Source organism: Mus musculus, chromosome 15, assembly GCF_000001635.26.
Source record: "Mus musculus strain C57BL/6J chromosome 15, GRCm38.p6 C57BL/6J".
Taxonomy (NCBI): Eukaryota; Metazoa; Chordata; class Mammalia; order Rodentia; family Muridae; genus Mus; species Mus musculus.
Window position 1 is genome coordinate 92,189,086 of NC_000081.6, and position 22,021 is coordinate 92,211,106.

General features: G+C 38.6%; 1 protein-coding gene and 1 long non-coding RNA gene across 11 annotated transcripts in view; one reads left to right on the top strand and one right to left on the bottom strand.

Moving 5' to 3' along the window:
- Positions 1-11,881, bottom strand: part of Gm36901 — a 33,649-nt gene extending 21,768 nt beyond the window's left edge. The window contains exons 1-2 of one of the 4 annotated variants that reach the window (XR_003951622.1): positions 11,572-11,881; positions 11,357-11,441 (exon numbers count right to left, since the gene is read on the bottom strand). This is a non-coding gene — a long non-coding RNA (predicted gene, 36901). Of the gene's footprint in view, positions 1-11,129; positions 11,453-11,571 lie in introns of all 4 variants that reach the window. The other 3 variants (XR_003951619.1, XR_003951620.1, XR_003951621.1) reach the window with 3 other exon arrangements.
- The window catches only part of Cntn1 (contactin 1), a 290,816-nt gene that overhangs the window by 137,934 nt on the left and 130,861 nt on the right, over positions 1-22,021 (top strand). The gene's annotated exons all lie outside the window — the stretch shown is intronic.

Here is a 22,021-nt window from a genome sequence, read left to right on the forward strand (position 1 = left end):
AAAAGGCAGGCCTCCCATGAATATCAACCAAACATGCAATATCAAGTTGCAGTAAAAGTAGTTGCTCCCCCTCATATTAAGCCTGGACAAGACAACCCAGTATGGGAAAAGGTTCCCAAAAGCAGACAAAGAGTCAGAGTCCCTGCTCTTGATGTTAGGAGTCTCACAAGAAGACCAAACTACACAAGTGTAACATATGCAGAGGGTCTAGGTCGGTCCCATGCAGGCTCCCTGGTTGGTGGTTCAGTCTCTGTGAGCCCCTTATGAGCCCAGGTTAGTTGATTTTGTCTTTTGTTTTTCATCAGTTTTTTGTTTGTTTGTTTGTTTTGTTTTGTTTTTGTTTTGTTTTGTTTTTCTTCTAAGGCGAAGGAATTCAGCCAATAGTTCCCTGAGCCTAAGACATCATGGTGTTTCCTAGATGTATCCTCTGGGACTGGGATCCATAAACTTGAATTTTGGTTGGTTGTTGTTTTCTATAGTGGTCTCCATCTGTTGCAAAAAGAAGTTGCCTGTCTAGGCAAGACTTGATCAAGCCATGTGATACTACACTCCAAAGAGCCAACCTGGGAGTAGGTGGCACTGGGGGAGTTAGCTGTGTTGACAACAGCCATCAAAGCCACCCAGGCCAGCAGATTTCTGGTCCTTTCCTTCATGAAATTGAAAAAATAATTTCATGAACAATGGAGGGATGAGTTTCAGAAAGTTTTTATTACAGGAGAGAGCTTTAGACAAACAAACAAACAAACAAGCAAGTAAGCAAAGCAGAGATGTGAAGGAAGAAGGGGTCCCAAGAATGGTTTGCTGCCAAGGGCCCTTGTCTAGAGTTAATAAGCCTTTTCTGGGTTGAAGCATGCATATCTGTATGAAGTGACAGGTGTCCCATCTATAAAGTGCTCATGTGCCTCTCTACCCTGGTGTCTGGACTGCAGTTTCAAGAACACCTTCCTGAGCCAATCTAGCATCCAGTCATGTAGAGCTTCCAGTAAGCACTGCCCATAAACATTCAAGAAAACAATAAGCCAAATTATTTGAGAAAAATAACAGCAAGAAACCAGAAACAGAGTCAGTGCCCATAAATAATGTTAGTCTCCCTGACCTCCAACCGGGACAAGCTATGGATAGAGCCAAGAACATTTCTGGCTTCTCGCCAAGACAGCTTGTGGTCAAGGGCAAGGAGCTTAGTTTTGACTGCCCAGCTCCCTAACTTGAAGTCCTTGTTCAGTGTTTCCTGTCCCCATCAACATTGACAATAAACATTAATCATGTATACAAAGTCTTATTTTAACATATGCTAAATTCAAAATATTTTAGCATAAATAAAGTAGTTTAGAGGAACAAAGCCTTAACACTGTGGTTTTCATACCTCATTTTAAATTTTCTCTATGGTTTTGGTGTTCGAAGTTCAGTTTGCATTTGATTTATTGTGAACATTTGCATAAGCTGGTATATTTAAAGTATGGTTGAATAGCATCTTCCTTTCAGCCGTTCTACAAGTGCACTTTATTCCTCAGTGTAGGATTGCACAGCGTACAGTGCTTTTCAATTGGGTCACATGTCGCACTAACCTCTTGAACTGTTAATTAAGTCCCAGTCCACACAGAATGTGTCTTTTAAAAGATCCCCAGGTGATTTTAATTTGCTCTCAAGGTTAATGGAATGGGAAAAGGCTGGTTTTTAAAACATGGAATGTGTTGCTTTGAGATGTGGTCATTTCATTTCTTTAGAAAATAGAAATGATATTCTCATTGGTATCCAGTGTGCTTCTTAATTGAAATCCTTTATAACTAAAAGTATTGCTAAAATAATACAGCTATGATGGAAAATGGGATCCGGTCTCCTCAAACTTCGAAACATGAGCATCCTAGTATTTCCAAGAGAATAAGGGAATGCTAGTGTTTGTGGAATCAATATTCCTGTCCTTACCCTGCAGCTGCCTGATAGACAAATTCAAACTTTATTCACAGCATCAAAAGGATGATCTTAGACATTTCCACAGATGTCAGTGACTGATATGGAGAAAGATACTGTGTCTAAAGCTCTGTTGCTAGGAAACAGTTTGAAGATGAAATTGCCTGCAGAGACATCTTCCAAGTATAGTAAGGAAAGGTGGTGGCATGCCCTGACTTTTAAAGAGGTTTATTCATTTATTTACCCTTATGTGTAGGTAGATGAGTACCTTGTGTGAGTTTATGTGTTCCACATATGTGCAGGTGCCTGTGGAGGTCAAAGGGCATCGGATTCCCCCAGAAACTTGAGTTACAAGTGGTTCTGGGTCACATGAGGTGGGTGCTGAGAACCAAAGGCCTACCTAGTAAAAACTCATTTGTGGAGTCAACTTTCCAAGCCTAGTTTGTCTTGCAGGGCTGTCTCTGACTCTGCTGCCTACCATTGGATCCCCTTCCCCTACCTAGACTGTCTGGTCAGGTCTCAGTGCGGAAGGATGTACTTAGTCTTGCTGCAACTTGATGTCCCAGGGTGGGGTGGTACCAATGAGGGCTCCCCTTCTCCTTAGAGGAGGACAGGAAATAATGGGCAGTGGAATTTATGAGGATGGGACTGGGAGGAGAGGAGGGAGGGTGCTGAGACCAGGAGGTAAAGTGAATAAGTAAATTAATGAAAATAGTAGAAAAATAATGTATTAATTCTGCATCTGCATTTATTGTGATTTCCTTTCAGTGTCTTCATTTTGAAGTCATTTTTTTAACTTACATTATAATAAATCTGTAGAAATTCTTTTTAAAAAATATATGAAAGTGTAAAATTGTAAGCATCCAGTTGCCAAATAGCCGCTATTAAATTGTACATAACAATAATGGTAAGCTCATCTTAAATATTTTTTTTAATTTTTCTTACAAATTAAATAATGTATCCTTTGTCTTAGATGGATTCTTCTAAATAGATTTTGTAACAAGTCTAAATTGTTTCTGTGGTGTCACCACAAAGAAATAACTATATTGTGGTGCCATCCCATCATGTTGTATTATTTTTCAGGCAGTACATACTAGTTCATGATTTTCAAAATGGGCTCTTTTCACAAACTATGTTCGAAGAATCCTTGCCTTTTAACATATACATGAGTTTAATTCATTTATATTTATTGCAATTTTCATGCAAACACACATACACACATATAATTTTATGTTTTATTGCCAATAATTTTTCTGTCTTTGTGTTCCTGTTTTACCTTATTATTTATTTTATTGGTTTTTGAGACAGGTTTTTGCTATATTGACAATGTTGGCAGTGGAGTGGCAAATCTTACAACTTTAATTTAACCCTTTGTGTGCTGGCATTACAGGTGTGCATGCCCTCACCTGGTGTACCTTTTTTCTCTTTTTTCAATTTTTGTATATTTCGTAATTCGAGCTCAGATAATATGCAGTCTGTCTTACTAATATATTATGCTAAAATATTTTTCTGATTTTAATGCAAATAACTCTTATCTGTAATTTAATGCCTCCCTAATATTTTGTCACTTTGTTTCATTATACTGTAAATAAAACAAGTTAATTCACTAGAATAGATTTTTGCGGTGAATTATTGTGTCAAAATATCTGAACTCATTTTCAGTCATTCAATGCATATTATACATTATTTTCTCAAGCTGTTTTACTAGTTACTACTTTTTAGTCATGCAGGAAAATTCAATTACTCTGTCAATAATAACACTTGAGTTTTACTAATTTTAATTCTACAAAATTATGTATGTATATGTGTCTATGTACATATATAATTTTGTGTGTGTGTATATATATATACATATATACATATATGTGTATATATATGGAGAGAGAGACACATTTAAATTTGTATTTTGTATATGTGTATGGTGTATGTATTTGTGTGGTGGAAGTATATGCAGTGTATATGTGTTATTATGTGTGCATAAAAGTGTGGTGTATACATGTGCATATGCATTGTAGAGGCCAAATGTTTCTACCAGGTACCTTCTTCAGTTTTCTAGATTACATTTTGAAACAGAGGACTTCATTTAATCCAGAGCATACAGATTTAGCTAAGTCTAAGTCAAGTTTCAAGGACATGCCTGCTCCATGTGCTTGTGTTTCAGACATGCCAGTGTACTCAGCATCTAGCTACATGTGGGAATCAACCCAAGGTCATCTCATTTATACTGTGAAGCACTTTACCCACTGAAACATCTCCATAGCCCCCCACGTTTGTATGTTTAATTTACAGTTTTTTCTTACTCTTCCATACAAATCTCCATCCATACCTCCTACTCATGTACCTATCATGATTATATAGCTGTTTACATCTTTAACTGTGAGTTTTTTTTAGAGTTTTGTCAAAAACCAGTTTCAGATTTTTTTATATAACAGGGAAAAAAATTCTGTTTCAATTTCATCTGTTGAGGGATTTTACATGACTATTTGCTTTAATTATTAGTTTTATTTTAAAGTGGTATAATTTTCATATTGGAACTTTTAATTTGTGTGAATTTTTGTTAACAAATGAAGTAAGATTGGAGTATATATTTGCCATTTAGAAATTTTCATTGCAATAGGTCTTCCTACTAAATATTTTATATCTTTACTTTCGTTTCCATTTCTGTCTTGACCCAGTTTTCATTTAGTAGAGAGTTGTTCAGTTGCCATGGGTTGTAAGCTTTCTATTGTTTCTATTGTTGAGATACATCTTTAATCAGTGGTAGTCGGATAGGATGCAGAGTTGTTTCAGTTTTCTTGTTTCTGTTGAGACTTGCTTTGTTACCAAGTATGTGGTCACTTTTGGAGAAAGTGCCGAGAGATGCTGAGAAGAATTATATTCTTTTGTGTTTGGCTGAAATGTTCTGTAGCTATGTTACATCCGTTTGGTTTATAATGTCTGTTAGGCATTTCTCTGACTAGTTTTTACATGGTTGACTTGCCTTTTGGTAAGAATGGGGAATTGAAGTCTTCCACTATCAATGTGTGAGGGTCAATGTGTGATTTAAGCTTCAACAATGTTTCTTTTACAAATGTGAGCACCCTTAGGTTTGGAGCACAGATGCTAAAATTAGAAACATCTTGGTGGTTTTTCATGCATGAGTATAAAGTGTCTGTCCCTATTTGGTTTTGATAATTTTGATTTGAAGTGTATTTTGTTAGATATTAGAATGAGTACACCCAACTTGCCTCTTAGGTCCATTGGCTTAGAAAATCTTTTTCCAACACTTTTTTACTCTGAGGTAGTGTCTATCCTTGATGTTGAGGTGTATTTCTTAGATTCAGCAGAAGGATGCATCACATTTTTTGCAGCCATTCTGTTAGTCAGTTTTGTTTATTGGGGAATTGAGTCCGTTGATCTTCTAGTCTTGTCCTTTCATGAACATGACATCGGGAGGAGAATATGCCTTCCCTCTAGCCTTCTAGTTTCTTTACTTAGATTATCATTAAGACAAAACAATGGCTGGGTGTGGTGGTGCATGCCTTTAATCCCAACACTCGGGAGGCAGAGACAGGTGGATTTCTGAGTTCGAGGCCAGCCTGGTCTACAAAGTGAGTTCCAGGACAGCCAGGGCTATACAGAGAAACCCTGTCTCAAAAAACAAACAAACAAACAAACAAACAAACAAAAAAGACAAAACAATGGAAGAAAATATATTTACATGGTTTATGTAGATGAGTAGCATCATGAGAAAAGAAATACTATAGCCTCAGAAAAATCTAGATAGTTTTATGTCTTCATAGGGGAGATGAGAGGAAATGTGAACAATTTAATGAACAATCAATGAGTTTAGAGAAATATAATTGGATCTTGAAAAGAGTTGGTGACATTTTCTTGGAGTAAAGTAACCTTCAATGACCTCTCCTAGAATCTGAGTTAACCTTTCCTGTTTGGTAGAATTTCTGAGAGGGAATTTACATGACAGTTATGCTCTTAGAGTCCCCATCTCTAGTCAAATATGAGTGTCACGGGGAGCTTTTCTGTCATTATCCCAGAATCCTCAATTCAGTGTGATCAGCTCCCCAAAGCTTCCCATTTTGGTAACATTTCATGAGCTGTGCCAGTGACAATCCATCTGTCCTGTTCTGTAGGTGAAGTTCTATTATTGAAAGACATGTTCTATTTCATTGGTTTGTTGTATTATGGAAGGCCTTTTTGACCCTGAACACCATGTCTTCTGAGCAATGTCCTTACTTACATTTTGATTAATTTTCCTGTGTGATGGCTTGAAAATTCTTTTTCTCTTTTTAAGATTTGAAATCAATTTTGATAGTGCCAGTTTCCTCTTGTTAACCCTTCATGAGTTAATTTGTTACAAAATTTCCATTGAAATATGTAAAAAATAACTTGCAAACTTAAAAAGAGCTCTGTAGATCTATTAAAGTTAAACTTCAGAAAGTAGTATTTTAAAATTGTTCCAGGTTGGGGTGGTGTTGGTCTTTCATCACAGCATTTGGGATGCAGAGGCAGACGGATCTCTAGGTTGGAAGTCAGCCTGGTTTATAGAGTAAGTCCCTGGATAGCCAAGGCTACACAGAGAAACCATGTCTAAAAAAGTGGATTTAATGGGTGACATATGATCAGGTGTGTGTGTGTGTGTGTGTGTGTGTGTGTGTGTGATGCCATATACATATGTGGTGTGTGTGTGTACATGCACACATACCATACCATACCATACCATACCATACCATACCATACCATAGCATATGTGTAGAAGTCAGAGAACAACCTCACATGTTGGTCCTTACTTTCTGATTTTTTTTTTTGAGACAAGATCTTTTTTTTTTTTCCTCACTAATGCAAAACCTGATACTACTCATCTCACAAGACCCCAGAGATTCTCCTGTTCCTATTTTCTAATTCACTGTAAGAGTGATAGGATCAACTAGACTCAGGCTTTCATCATTGATTGATAAGCACTCTTCCTCCTAAGCCATCTCTGCCTGAGAATCATTATTTTAGGTACTTAGAGCCAGTGCCAGAAACACAACTCAGGACAAAGAGAAAGGAAAAAGTCCAGGTATGATGGTAAATTTTGCCTTATGTATTTTTCTATATTAGATTAACTGGTAAGAAATGTGACTAATAAACAAAAGCCTAATAAACAAAATAGATTTGTGCTTGTCTCTTTTTTGCTAGCTGCTATTAGTTTCATATTTGTGTTGTTAAAACAAGAGAAGGGAGCCAGGCGGTGGTGGTGCATGCCTTTAATCTCAGCACTTGGGAGGCAGAGGCAGGTGGATTTCTGAGTTCGAGGCCAGCCTGGTCTACAAAGTGAGTTCCAGGACAGCCGGGGCTATACAGAGAAATCCTGTCTCTGAGAAAGAGAGAGAGAGAGAGAGAGAGAGAGAGAGAGAGAGAGAGAGAGAGAGAGAGAGAGAGAGAGAGAGAGAGAAAGGGAAAAACAGGAGAAGGAATGGGAAACAACTTTTACTTCTAATTTTTCCATTGTAAACATGTATTTATATAGATGCTTGCTTGCATGTGTATCTGTTCATCGTGTGTATGTCTTCTGGAGATCAGAAGAGGAAATTAGATCCCCTAGAAATGTAGTTACAGGTAATTCCCAGTCGCCATTTGGGTGCTAGAACTTGAACCCAGGCCCTTTGGAAGAGCACTTGGTGCTCTTTAGTACTGAGCCATCTTTCCAGCCTGGATGGAAGATATTTGCCAAATATACTGCCTAATTAATAGTGAAGATGGCAATATTTCTCAAGAGCTTGGATTATGAAAATACATTTTCTTTTTTTTAAAATACATTTTCTATTTGAAGAAACAAAACAGAGTCTAACAAGGTGAGCAGCTCTCCACAAACAAAGAAAAGTCAAAGAATTTGAAAGGTGCATGAGAGAGAACAACATCAGAAAAGAAAACTTTCACTGAGGGCCTCTAAGGAGCAACCAAGGCCTTGCTCATGGCGCTGTGTTCACCTTGCCAGAGTGCCCAGAGCTGTAGACGTAGCTTGCTCTGTGGGGCTTGGCACACATTCAGTTAACTGAATATATGGAAAGACGTTGAGAGTTTCTATCTAGATTATACCCTAAATTTTCAACATGATGTCAGGAAATTCACATTTGTCTGTCTATGGAATGCATTCATAATGGAGGAGGAATTAGAGGGAAGTAGCAAGACCTGTATTAGAGTCTACTGTCTTCATCAACTATGTTTTAAAGTTTGAAATGGAGAGGAAAATAAGGGTGAAATTGTTATGAATAGGTTAAAATGAACAAATGATCAGGAGCTATGGAGGCAGTTAATTGGCTCCAGTATAAAAGAGGACAGGTCAAACAAAGGGCATTTCTTTTTTTAAACCATCCCTGCATCCCTCCAGATCAAATATCCTACAGAACGAAAAGGAGTTATTCCTTCATGTCACTTCCAGCTAGACATTTCGGACCTTCTGGGGACCAAAGACTTGAAGTGAGACATTGAGAAAGCTTAATCATAAAGAGCAACACTTACCATAAAGAGTCACAAGAATTAATGAGCATGCAACAGAGAAATCTGACTTCCATTTTGGGTTTCTCAGACAAACTCTGAAAGGGAAAGGTATTGAGTAGAAATCCCCAAATGAATGAGTTAGATTAGTAAAAGTATGTTGTATGTTGTAGAGAATGGGACCTCAGTGCTAGAACACAATGAGGTTCATTTTTATGGCTTAGTGCTCAGTCACTGAAGAAGAGAACACATTAAAATCTGTAGAAGAGCAGCAAGCGTTCTAGTTTTTGTTTGGGAAGAGAAGAAATCGCTTTGTAGGGTCTTGCAGTATAAATGTATTTATGCCACTGACGTGAAGTGGTTAAACAAGTGGGTATTGTGGTGTCAGTGCATTGGCACAATAATAAAGAATTATACTCAATCTTTCTGAATAAATTCTTTCATATGAAAATTGGAGATGCACAGGGTACAGTTTTCAGTGTGTCATTGTCTTAAAGTAGGTGCTCTGTACTAAGAGCAGAGTTTCACTATTACCTATGGGCTGTTGGTTAAAAAAAATGAAGCAACTCAACATGAAGATGATAGGGATGGCGATGATAGGGATGAAGATGCTGGGGATGAAGATGCTGGAGATGAAGATGCTGGGGATAAAGGTGCTGAGGATGGAGATGCTGAGGATGGAGATGCTTGGGAAAAGCTTCCACCAGTTGATATCATTGGAAAGCTGCATGACTTCCCTCATCTCTTGATTAGTGTTTTCTTTCTGTCATCTTTCCTATAAATTAATCTCTGGAGGGTCCTTCCTCTGGGTGGACAGAGGAGTTACAGAGAAGAGAGTTTCTTCTTTTGTGGGAAAGAGAGTCCAGAGCATGCCAGAGACCTTCCTTATGAACTAAAACAAACAATCAAAGAAACAGAGTACCCAGACTCTGGTTAAAAATCTTTCATCTCATCACACATCGGCATTAAGTATAGTATATCCATATTTCTCTCCTCGAAAGTTATAATATAATTAATGTTCTTAATGGAGTTTTATTTGGCTTTCAAGATGCTATCTCACTGTGGTGGCCTACATCATTTTAGAGATGAAAAGGCACCTTTCTCAGTGACCCATAAAATTTTAGACAAAAGGAGTAATTTCTATATTAATTATCTAAGTAACCACATATTATTAATTAAACGGTACCTGAAATTCTTAAATCAGGATACTTTTGTCAAATCCCTTTGCAGCTTTTTATAAGTAGCTTCTTTTTGTATTTATTTACATTTGTATGTGAGTGCCTGTGCACTTCTCAGACTGAGCCATCTCACTAGCCCTCAATATGTGTGTTTTTCTTTCTTTTTCAAAAAAAAAAAAACACAGAAGGAATAAATGAATAGTTAAAACTTTCCACCTGCCTACCTTCATGTAATAATTTATTACACATTACTTAAGGAAAATTTTAGAAATGCAGATCTTGAAACATTATGCACTAACTGTCTGCATGCTCATTGGTATTCTCTTAGGTGGTTCAGAAGGAAATGCTCATTTACCCAAAAGACCTTCTCAGCTATGAACCATAATAACTCCAAGTATGGTACCATAACCCTAAGGGTACAGTAGAAATACACACACCTTGGCAGAAAACAGCAGCTCTCTAAGTGGACATAAGACCTACTGAGCAATAGAGAACCATGCCTAATCCTGGAAACCTAGCCCATTACTAGAGACTGGAAAAGACATGGATAGGAGGACCTACAACTGACACTTTACTAAACCAGCATAATTCCTAACTATGTTCTAAATATCTGTCCTGTACCTGCAGATGAGTGTAGTTCTCACCCCTCATCAAGAGATTTCTCTTTGCAGTAGACAGGGACCATTACAGAAAACCACAACTGATCAAAACACAGAGAACGGGAAGGAGATAGTGAGGTACCCAGTACCAATTGATACACCTACAACACTACTCCCATTCTCAAGGCTCAGGGATCATTGTGGGAAAAGGGGCCGGAAGATTATAAGAGGCAAAGGGACAGGGAGTTTGCTCTCAGATCCCATCTCCTAGAAATGTCAGAGAGGCTATAGCTACCACCCAAGAAGTCTTATCAACAAGGCTGCCTTGACAAGCCCTGAGCAGTGATGTCACCAGGGGACCTCCTAACATGGAAGTGTAAAAGCAATTGAGTCTCAAGACTGAAGAGTTAACTGTGGACAGAGGAGGGAAGCTGAGAGTGGGCGAAATAACCTTCCCATGGAAGAGCCTGCTATTTGCTTATTCAACACAAAGTGGGCAGCCCTGAGATTAGATACACACACACACAAAGATAAATCCTCTTCTGTGAAAAGTCATTGGCTTTTGTACCTTATTTCTTATTTGAGACCAAGTTGTGAGATTCTTGGGTTCATTCTTGTCTGACAGTTCTTTTCTACTTTAGGTTCCTTGACTACCTATGCATTTTAGGGCCAATATCTACAACTTAGTATAACTGAACAGGTTTTATGTATGTATTTAGAATTTATGTGTGTGTGTGTCGTGTGTGTGTGTGTGTGTGTGTGTGTGTGTGTGTGTGTGTGTGTATGTAACCATTAAAGGGAAAGAAGCCATGAATTTGGAGGGTGGTGCTTGGGAGAGCTTGGAGATTCAAAGTGGAAATGGAGAAATGGTATAATTATAATTTCAAAAAACTTATTATTAAACCCCAAATGCTTATAAAATTTTCAAAGTTAAATTCCATTAAAAATAGAATTTTCTTACACGCACCTGTCATTTCGCATACATCTACAACAGCTAACAGGGAGTCAGTGATTCTTCCCTTTTGTTCAAAACACCGTTGTCGGAGGACGTTCCACGTTCTCAGGAGGGGTAAGTCTTGTCTGTGGCATGTCTCATGGCCTCAGCCAGAGCTGCCAGGAGCTATAGGATCATTGCATTACTCACGCAATGTGGGGTACCATAAGAAGACACTAAGAAGCAGAAGCAGCACACACCTTTGACTGAGTAAAGTATTCAGTGACTGCAGTTTCACCTTCAGGACACAGAGACAGGCACAGGACAATGGCTGACATCCAAAGCCTGTGGAGAGACTTAAGAGAGAAAGGTTGAGAATAGTGTCTCAGGGGAGGCATGGCATCAGAGACGGAGGCTTTTCCTAGACATGGGTGTCTCCACTGAGGACTCAAGCTCTACAGAGGGACTAGCATACCTCAGGAAGTCATTAGTGTCTCAGTGTTGAGGGAGCTCTTCGTCTGGCAGTCGTTCTTCACAAGGTTTGTCCTCGTGTGTGTGCATCTGCGAGAGCAAAGGGGAAAGAAGTTGGATCAATCTGCCTTGCTGGCATGGAGTGTTCCTGCTGTCAAGGCTTATTAAATCCCACTCTGGGTTATTAGATTTGATTCACTGGGCTGGCATCACAGCACAGGGGGTCTTTGTAGTAACCCAGCTATGCCAGATTGGTTTGAGGTGTACCTAGGCAAAAATGGATTTAAAAGCACATTTAGTCAGGTCATTATAGACTAGCAAGAGACTCTCATATAACAGAATTTCTCAGGTATTAGTCAAAGCAGTATATCAAAATAAATGTCCTCTTCCTTCTTCCTTCCTAGGCCTCTTTCCTCCCCCTCCCTCCCTCCCTCCCTCCCTCCCTTCCTTCCTTCCTTCCTTCCTCCCCTCTCTCCCTCCCTCCCCCGGTCTGTCTCTCTATATCTCTGTCTGTCCTTGTCTCTCTATCTCTGTCTGTCTATCAATCTCTCTCCCATTCAGACAGCATCTCTCTATGTAGTCTTGATTATCCTGGAACTCACTTTGTAGAGCAAGTTTGTCTTGTACTCAAAGAACTCCATCTGTCTCTGCCTCCCAGAGGCTAGGATTAAACCTGTGTGCCATCATTTTTGGCTCAAAGTACAGTTTCCGTCTCAATATGGAAGAGTCAATTAGATGTAGATACTGGGAATGTTCACTTTTCACAGAAAATGGAGACCACCTGAAGCACCGTACAGACTAATTCTAAGAAATGGAGTATTACATAATAGATAATATATTATATGTATTATATTATCATGCATGCTATATGACTAGCTTTGAATTTTAGAGCACATTTGCTTAAGGAATGACCTCAAAACACATATAAACGCAGTGATCTAGCCATAGATTTTCTCTGTAATAGAAACTTCAAACTTTACTTGACAACTACAGTAATTTGCAGCTCTGAGATGCCTAAATATTCCCTGGACATCTGATTAAAATGCTGATATTTGGTCTATTCCCAAGAAACTCTTAATTATTCTTGGGTGTTTCTCAGGGATCTGACTAATTAATAAGTAATTTCCACACTGTCCTTTGAAATACTCTGAGTCCTAATTATGAGGAGTATGTGGATGACTGCTTAAGGAAGATCGTCTCTCTTGATCTATATCAAACATAGTCTGTATCTTTGTAGAGAGTTGGATGGTAAGACCATGAGATTAGGCTTCATCTGAAATATTAGAATCCAAACTCTTACTCGATGAGTGGACGTGTATTTGACAGCAATCAACATGACTCTTATGATGCAGGCTCTCTCTAAATAATGCAGGCAGACTATGTCACTTGTTATGAGATAGTATGTAGATTACTAACAAGTTGCACTGTGTGTGTCCGTTTTCAGATGTGTCCTATGTGTGTGCATTCTCTCATTAGTTTAGCATATTTAGCATTCCTGTTCATCGACTGACTCCATAGAGTTGCTTATATCCAGACAATAAAGTTTATCCGTTTTTCTCCCTGCTACCCATTCCAAGTTCCCACTGAAACTAAGCAGGCTGTGCATGTCATTTAGTAGTCATCTTTGGTTGGGTTTTTTCCCCAACAATTCTATGTCAAAGGTAGCACAAGATTCTCGTGATTTTTAAAGGAAATGAAGTATGGTTTTTGGTTGTTGTTGACTAGAAAGAAGAGATCATAAAATAGACATGTGTTAAGTCCTGCTGGACAAACTAGCGTGTCCTTTTCTGATTGAATCAGAAAAATTTTGGATTTTCCATAATAAGGAAGTCCTATTGTCTGATTTGCTAATTTTGCTATCTCCGTTTTTCTTTAGCATCTCAAATTTTTAAACTTTCAAACAAAATAAATGTACGAGGTGGATACTTTATAAGTTCCATGGGGGAGGTTGATAGTTTGAGATACATTGCTCTGTGTTTTTTTCACACACATGCACACATTCCTAAAATGCAGGGCAAAACCAATGCTTTGTGCTTATTGTAGCACTCAAAAATGGTGTATTCCTGAATGTGCAGTGAATGAGGGTGAATCTAAAAAAGCCATTGTGACTTATGGGTTTTATTTTCTTGCAGGAAAAAAAAAAAAGATGTCTCCTGTAAATATTACAAGTGAATATGTATAGTTTAAGTTTCTCTACAACCATTATGTGTTTTTATTTATTTATTGATTTTATTACGTATTTTCCTCAATTACATTTCCAATGCTATCCCAAAAGTCCCCCACACCCCCCCCCAACTCCCCTACCCACCCATTCCCATTTTTTGGCCCTGGCGTTCCCCTGTACTGGGGCATATAAAGTTTGCCTGCATTATGTGTTTTTAAAGATAAGAGAGTTATTAATCTCCTATCCATTTGCATGAAACATGAGCCATGATCTGCTCTGTATGAGAAGGCTTGTCAGCATCCAGTTAATACCCATATTGTCGCAAAGGCTGCAGATGTCTCCCTCGGTCACTCTTGACCTGGTAATTTCACACTCTGTTGTTCCATTTACTGCAATGTTCAAGTGTTGCTTTCCTCGCTCCGTATGCTTTCCAGAGTGTGGTAGGAGGATGCTTCGGAGGTGGGCTCTTACCATTGGACCCTGTTGTAGCTCTACCTCTAGCAGGGTCACACTAGCTTCTATGCTGGCCAAAAGTAACCTACAGTTACTTTTAGAAAAGAAAAGCTTTCCTTACGTTTTTTTGCTAAAAATATCTGGCTACAAGAAGCTGTTCAAATTTCAGTGATGGTAGTGCATTGAAAAGGTCAAACCAAAGTCATAATCCTTAAAGATAGAGTTTAAAGGAGTCACCAAGAATCTGAAGAACATTCACAATGTGCTTCATTAAAGTTGTAATTCAGTGGTTGCCTGGAGAAGTGTAAGATTTACATAAAACCGACTACTGAGCTGAGCATTTAAATCTATAATAGCCCCTTTCTAAAGGATTAGAATTTTTTAAAATCCAAAACTAATTTCATTTCCAGAACTTGTTGCTTACTCATTTACTGATTTTAATTTTGCTTATCCTTACAGTAGGTCTCTGACACTGGAATTTAAACCCAGTTCAAAGACTGGGTAGCTGGCATCTTATAAGGATGAAGAGACCCCAGCGATGCTGGGAGACTTTCATATTGATTCCTGGAATTAAAAAAGGGCCCCAGTAGTAGGTGACGGTGTTTCTCACCTAGACTAGCCCATGTTTACATGTACTATGCCTTCCTCATTATTACCTAGAAGTAAACTATATAACAATGTCCCGTCCCCCCCCCCTTCCCCAGGCCAGAGCAGAAGTACTAGGGTAAGGAATATACATGGCATTTTAAGATAATTCCCCTTTCCTAATAATGTTTCACTAATTGTGCTGATGATAAGAAGCACTTGATTTTCTGTGTGTCTATATCCCTAAAAATGTCCTTTTATTTATTTTTAAATTCAGACACGACTTCTTAATAGATCTGTTTCTCCCTCAGTGCAAGTGAGAATCATTGACCTTGATAAAAACAGCCTGGCTTGACATGGAAGTATACGTAAACTCTGTGCAAATGATTGTCAGTCATTAAGCGCTTACTAACGGTGTGATGGCTTGTTTTAATTAATTTATCTGGAAAATGTCACTCCAGAACAGAACACAAGAGCAAGATGGCATTGTCATAGCACTGAAATGACTGTCCAGATATGGGCCAGATGCCTCAAGTGACAACATTAGGAATGATTCCTTCCTCTGTATGTTTGTTGTTGGCTTATAGGCAATGACTGATTTTTAAATGCTAACTGTGGAGATTGTTGCTTTGTAATACGTGTTTATTAGCTACAATGGAATCCTAGTGAAATCTCTAGTCTCGTGTTCATAATCATGTCATCACCAATAAAGACTATTTCCTTGCCTTTAAATGTGTTTGTTTGTTTACGTCTCTTGTCTTAATGTTCTAGGTAAGACATCCAGCACTAGATTGAATGAGTGCTAATGTAGATTCCCGTACCCTGTTCCCGATTTTGTGGAATTGCTTTAGGATTTTTTTTCTCCATTTAGTGAAATGTTGGCAATAGGTTAGTTACATATATTCTTATTCTTATAAGAAGTGTTCTTAGTCACCCAGTTGCTTCAGTAGGTTATGAATGCATAAAGAATGATGGAGTTTGTTTAAAGCCTTTTCTACATCTGTTGAGATAATTGTGTGATTTCTTTCATTGACTTGATTTATACTTGAATTATGTTTATTAATTTTTATATCCTGGACCATCTATACATCTTTAGAATGAAGTCAGCTTGATCACAAGGCTGTTCTTTATGATGTGTGCCTGTATCTGAACTACAAGTATTTTGTTGGGAATTTTAGCAGCTATGTCCATCAGAAAAAGTGGCCAGCAATTCTCTGTCACTGTGTCTTTGTCTCTTTTGGAATCTGTGGAACACTGATTGTATGCAGAGGGTCTGGGCTGATTTCTCTCTGTCTCTGTCTCTCTCTGTCTCTCTGTCTCTCTCTCTGTGTCTCTCTGTCTCTCTCTGTGTGTCTGTCTCTCTGTCTCTCTCTGTCTCTCTCTGTCTCTCTCTGTCTCTCTGTCTCTGTCTCTCTGTCTCTCTCTCTGTCTGTCTCTCTGTCTCTCTCTGTCTCTCTGTCTCTGTCTCTGTCTCTCTGTCTCTCTCTCTCTCTCTCTCTCTCTCTCTCTCTCTGATTTTACAAAATAGTTTGAGAAGCACTAGAGTTTGTTGAGGGACTGTTGGAATTCAGCAGTGATCTTCTCTGTGCCTTGACCTATTTGGTATAGGTGTTTTAACTTTTTTATTCATTTTTTATTAGTTTTGATCACATTTAGTCTATCAAAGAATTGACTGTTTAATTCTTGGTAATTTCCAGTTTATTCATCTGTGCCCTGTTCTTATCTATTCCTTTTCATATGAGGGTTTGGAGTTTGGCTTATTCTTCTTTTCCCAGGGCTGATGTATATTGTTGTGTTTTTTTAGTTTGTTTTGTTTTTGCTTGTTTGTTTATTTGAAATTTCTCTGATTCCCTACTGTAGGTAATTAAAACAACAAAATGTACTCTTAGAACTGCTTTTATTGTATCCCATAGGTTGTCATATTTTATACATTTATTGTCATTGAATAATAGCATTTAAAATTTTCTTTCTTGGTTACTTCAATGACCCCATTAATCACTGTGTTGTGTTTTTTTTTTTTAAATCTTCTTAAGTTGCATTTGTTGTATTTTCTCTTGCTGCTGATTTCTGGGTTTTGCTTTGTTTTTGGGTTTTGTTTTTTTGTTTTTTGTTTTTTTGCTGTTGTCTCGTTTTATTCTTTTTTCAATTCTGGTCACCTATAACTATATCTGTGAAGACTGTCCCAATAAACAAACTATTTTTAGAAAAAGTTTCAGTAGCTGTTGGAAAAAATAAAGTATATTATGAAGTTTTAGGATGGAATGTTCTGTAGATGTCTCTTAAATCCATTGGCTCTATGAAGTCATTTAATTAACATGTTTTTCTGGTTTTTATTTCATTTTTATTTTTTGCCAGAGTGACCTATGAATTTGTGAGAATGGATAATACAGCAATATTCTATTGGGGTTAATCTGTGTTTTCACATCTAACCATGTATTTTATGAAAGTGGGTATATTTGTATTGGGTGAGGTTTTTTTACATTTGTAATGTCTTCTTATTAGACTAATTCCTTGATTAGAATAGCATGACCTTCTTAGTCTCTTCAGATTGGCATCATTTTAAGTCTCTTTGTCAGATTCCAGGCTGGTGATTTCATTTGTTTAGAATTCTTTCTTCCATTCTTTTATCCCATGGTAGTGTCTGCCTTTGAATGCAAAGTTTGTTTCTCAGATAGAGCAAATACATGGATTCTGATTTGTAATATAATCTCTTTGTCTGTCTTTTGATTAGAGAATTGAGACCATTAATATTCATTGTTATTATTGAAAACTGATGGTTGAATATTTATTATTTTCTGTTTTGACTGTGTTTTGTCTTTTCCTAATCCCAGTTTGTTTAACCTACTCTGGAGTCTTGGATTTTTTTCCCCAGTATTCTCTTCAATGGGCTTTTCATTTATATTAGCCAGAGGGTTCCTTCAGTATCCCCTGTAAGTAAGTCCAGTTTCTGGTCATAAATTCCTTTCATCTGTTTTCCTCATGGAACGTTTTCCTATCTCCCCCAAACTTGGCAGGTTTGCAGTATATAGTAGTCTGGGGTGGCAGCTGTGGTTGCTCAAATCTTGACATACATGATTTCAAACTTTTCTTGTCTTGCGTGTTTCTGTTGACAAGTCAGCTGTGTTTCTGGACGCCCCGCCTTTAAAGATGACTTGGTGTTTTCTCTTTAACTCTCAAGACCATTTCCTCAGTTTGTACTTTTAGTGTTTTCCCATGATTTTGCACACACACACACACACACACACACACACACACACACACACACAAAATTAATTTCTTCTCTGATCCTGTCTATTTGGTTTTCAATGTAACTACACTCTGGTTCCTGTACGTGTGCATGATATTCTTGCACTACTCTGATGAGCAAGCATTTGGATCAGTGCTAGCGTGCTTGGTGTTCACTCAGCATAGCTGCCTTGGCTCAGCTAGGTACTGTGAGAAGCTCAGTCATGGAGACCCTCTGTGCTAATTCATGAGGGGCTGCTGAGTTTCCAAGTTTAAACTTGGAATGGTAGTCTATGATCTCTGGCATCATGTGCAACAGTTTTGCTAGAGTAGGTACATGGTTTCTGCCATCATAAGAGAGGTCTAATGAACTTGTTTTACACATTTTTAAATGAAAATTAAGTCTACATAGCAATTTTTAAAAATCAGGTATTCTGTCACAATCCAACCTAATACCATACTAATTTGCTGCATAATAAGACCTGCTGGTAAAAGAATATTGAAAATCTAGTTTTTATTATTACAAAATCCTGTTTCTATGAAATAGCCAGCTTTGTTATGTCCAGTAAGATCATTGCAGTTCATAAAATATTAGCCTCAACATGAACCAAGTTGTTTACAAGGCTTCCTTTTGAATAAACTTATGAACTTGGAACTCACCACACCAATGCCAAGTAAACAACTTGGTTATTGTGTTATATAGATCCATGTGCACTCAGAGGACACAGATGAGGGTTTCAGATTTCTACTTTTCTGGGATAAGGGACATGTACATAAGAATAGTAACAGCGACATCTTAAGAAAGCATTTCTGGGTTATGAGCTAGACCAGAGAGCTGGGGAGTGAGGTTGGGTACTCAATGGGCATTTGAGACTCTGGTCTATTTATTTAGACCTACTCTCTTTCACATTTGTTTGTTGCATGTGCCTCTTACGTGAAGCCCTTAGTCCGGTGTACAGTATTTTTGCTGCCATTGGTTTCTCTGCTATGTATCCTAGAGGTCTCGGTGCCCGACCTAATACCAGGCCACACTTACGTGTTCAAGCCCTAATATTGCCAGTGGTTCTGTGACCCTGGCATTCAAGAATGCCAAAGTCTTGAGCTTGAGGTGACCTCTAGAGAAAAGATACAAAGGGCTACAGCTTTAAACTCATCAATGGAGTAGAGGGAAAGACAAAGAAACTTGACAGACCAAGAATGGCTGGGGATTCTTTTCTCTTTCTTAATGTGAAACCTTTTAGATTCCTGTTTCCTCCAACCAAACTTGAGCGAAAAATTGTCTCCAAACTGGAACAGGGAGGTAACCTAGAGTCCAAGACCCTTCCACCAAGGAAAACACTCATCAGCCTGACTCTCAAGTAACGTTGTATACATTCTAGTCTTTGTCTCGACTTTTTATAAATTGTATGGTGGCCACTACCTCTCCATTAGCCAAACTATAAATAAAACTGGTGCATTTTTGGTACCAGTTTATGTTTCCCAATTTCTTTGAACAAGCGAAGGTGGTCGGGTAGCTGACTGATGAGTCCTGTGTCCTCATGAGAGAAATGCTTAGAGCAGTTTCCTTAAGAGATTAGCTGTGCTGTGCTGCTGATGGATGAGATCAGAGAGTCCTTATATACCTGGGAACATCTAGAGGCTATGAAGATCTGATGGAGCAATCAGTGTAGCAACTGGTGTCAGGCTTCGCCTGGGAGTATCAGAAACCATGATGCCCTGAAGGCCAGGGCGCTTTTGAAGGTAGTCAGCACAATATGGCTTTGGGGAAATGAAGCAAGCCCTGCTTCCTGCTTCCTGCTTCCTGCTTCCTTCAGTTCCTTGGTAGAAATGAGGCTGCCTCTGGACCTGGCAATCTGTGTGAAATGATGGTTTCCTTCCTTTGTGCTTCATTTTCCATCGCTGTGAGGCCCATGGAGCCTGTAGAGCCGACTCTGATGAGTCCTGTGTTATATCCTCATGAGAGGGATGCTTAGAGCAGTTTCCTTAAGAGAAGATTAGCTGCAGTGTGCTTCTGAGGGATGCAACTAGAGAGTCAAAACTGACAGGAGAGCAGGAAATACGATACAGTAAATCACTGGTAAAAGCAAATGCATGGACGAGATGTCAAAGATGCTTTTACACCCAACCAGCAAGATCCCATTTAATGGGATAAATTACACACTGCCTAGTTGATGATTAAGCGCTGTTGAAGTGACAACGTCTTAAAGCAAAGCAAGAAAGGCATGGTATACCACAGAGAGGCATGAACAATAGCAAACTTTTGATCTGGATGAGTGCTAATGTTCAAACTCGGAGACAGGCTTCAAGCCACTTCATCTCTAAAATCTTAAAGCATCAACCCTCTTCAAGGTTACATTTCCAAGCTGCAGGAATCTCTAACAAAGCCCAAAACCTCAAGGAGAGACATATCTTATTATTTATTGTTATGAGCGTATCCTTAGTAAAGTCAAATTTTAGGTCTGTGAAGGTGCTTAGAATACAGGTTTACACCCAGATCTTCATTTATATATAATCAAGCAAGCAATGACAAGTGCATGAGCGCCATCATGGCTGTCCAGGTGGACCTATTCTTACTAAAATCCTATGCTATACTCCCCAGGGCAACCCGATCTTTCTGATCTCTGTCATAAGAATTCAGATGAAACACAGAATTTACTGTAGATTATAGAGAAGAGAGACAGGTTGCTGTTACTGTTCTTATTGCTACTGTTGTTGTTGTTTTATCCAGATATTAGGGCTTTTTCAAGGGTGAGAGTAGACCATGACCAACAAAAACCCAATGATGTGAATATACATTTTAGGAAGACTTTATATGCTTTCTAAAGCATGCAGAATACAGATTTTCTTGAAGGAGTGTTTCTTCCCTTGGAGTGTTTGGCAGGCCTGTTTGCTTATGTAAGCATCTGCTTCCTGCCAGGAGTAAAGATATTCTAGTGAGACATTGGTGCTCTTCCTTTTAGTTGCTAGACTATTGGGAATGTGGGCTCTAAGTTATTGCAATTTCCATAGAAGACTGAAGCGGAGAGAGGAAATGGCTGAGACCAATTTGTAAGAGACACTGGAATCTGGACAAGGATGGGCTAATACCACATGTGATAAGGACTACTTAGCCATGTTTAATTCTTACTGTCTATTTCAATCTATGCTTAATTCTTACCATCTAGCTCAACTTAAATTTCATAGAATAGAACCATGGATGGACTTGAGAGAGGCATTCACTAGATGTCCTTGTTTTGTTTCCCAAAGTGGCCATATTGAAGGAATCTCCATTCTCTTATTGCCTACTACCACTGTCTTTAGTTGGCCTGTTGAGGATGGGTGGCCAAGCATAGATTGATTGCACAGGTTGTCAGAATCCATTCTAACAATTCTGGTACAGTTTGACCTTTATAGAAGGAGGCACTCTCTTGCTCTTTCTCAGAAAGTTTCTTGCTTTTCAGTAATCGTAAGGTTTAGGGTTCCTTGAATGAAATGTATATAGTTATGTACTAGAGACCCAATGATGTGGATTCTTTGAGAGTGGCAAGGTCCTTGCTCTGCTGTTTGGAGCTTAACGTGGTGAGTTAGGAAGTCAAGTGTTTGGAAGTCAACAGAATGGCCTCCTGAGAGCCAGTGGGCTTCAAGCCCAGTGTCTCACAGCACTGGACAGAACTAACAGATTTATTAAAGAAAAAATGAAAAAGAATTCCTAAAAGGAGAGGGTTCACAAAGAACCTTTTTCACTTCTTAGTTTAGTACCTTTTATGAGACGTACAGAAGAAACTGAATTGACAGCAAGGTAATCTGTAACTGAGATTAGCCATTCTGTGAGCAGGCCCCCAGCCCTTCAGCAAAGTGAGCATGCATTGCTGATTGTATCAGAGGACTGATCACTTGCCATCTTCCCCCACTCTCTCCACCTGTCCTTTTCTTGTTTTCAATATGTCTAATGCAGGCTCATTATTTGCCACAGACCCTCGCCCTTATGTACTGTGTGGAGCCATGCTGTTCTCTCGTCTGGGCAGTTCAGGATGTGACATCTCCACGC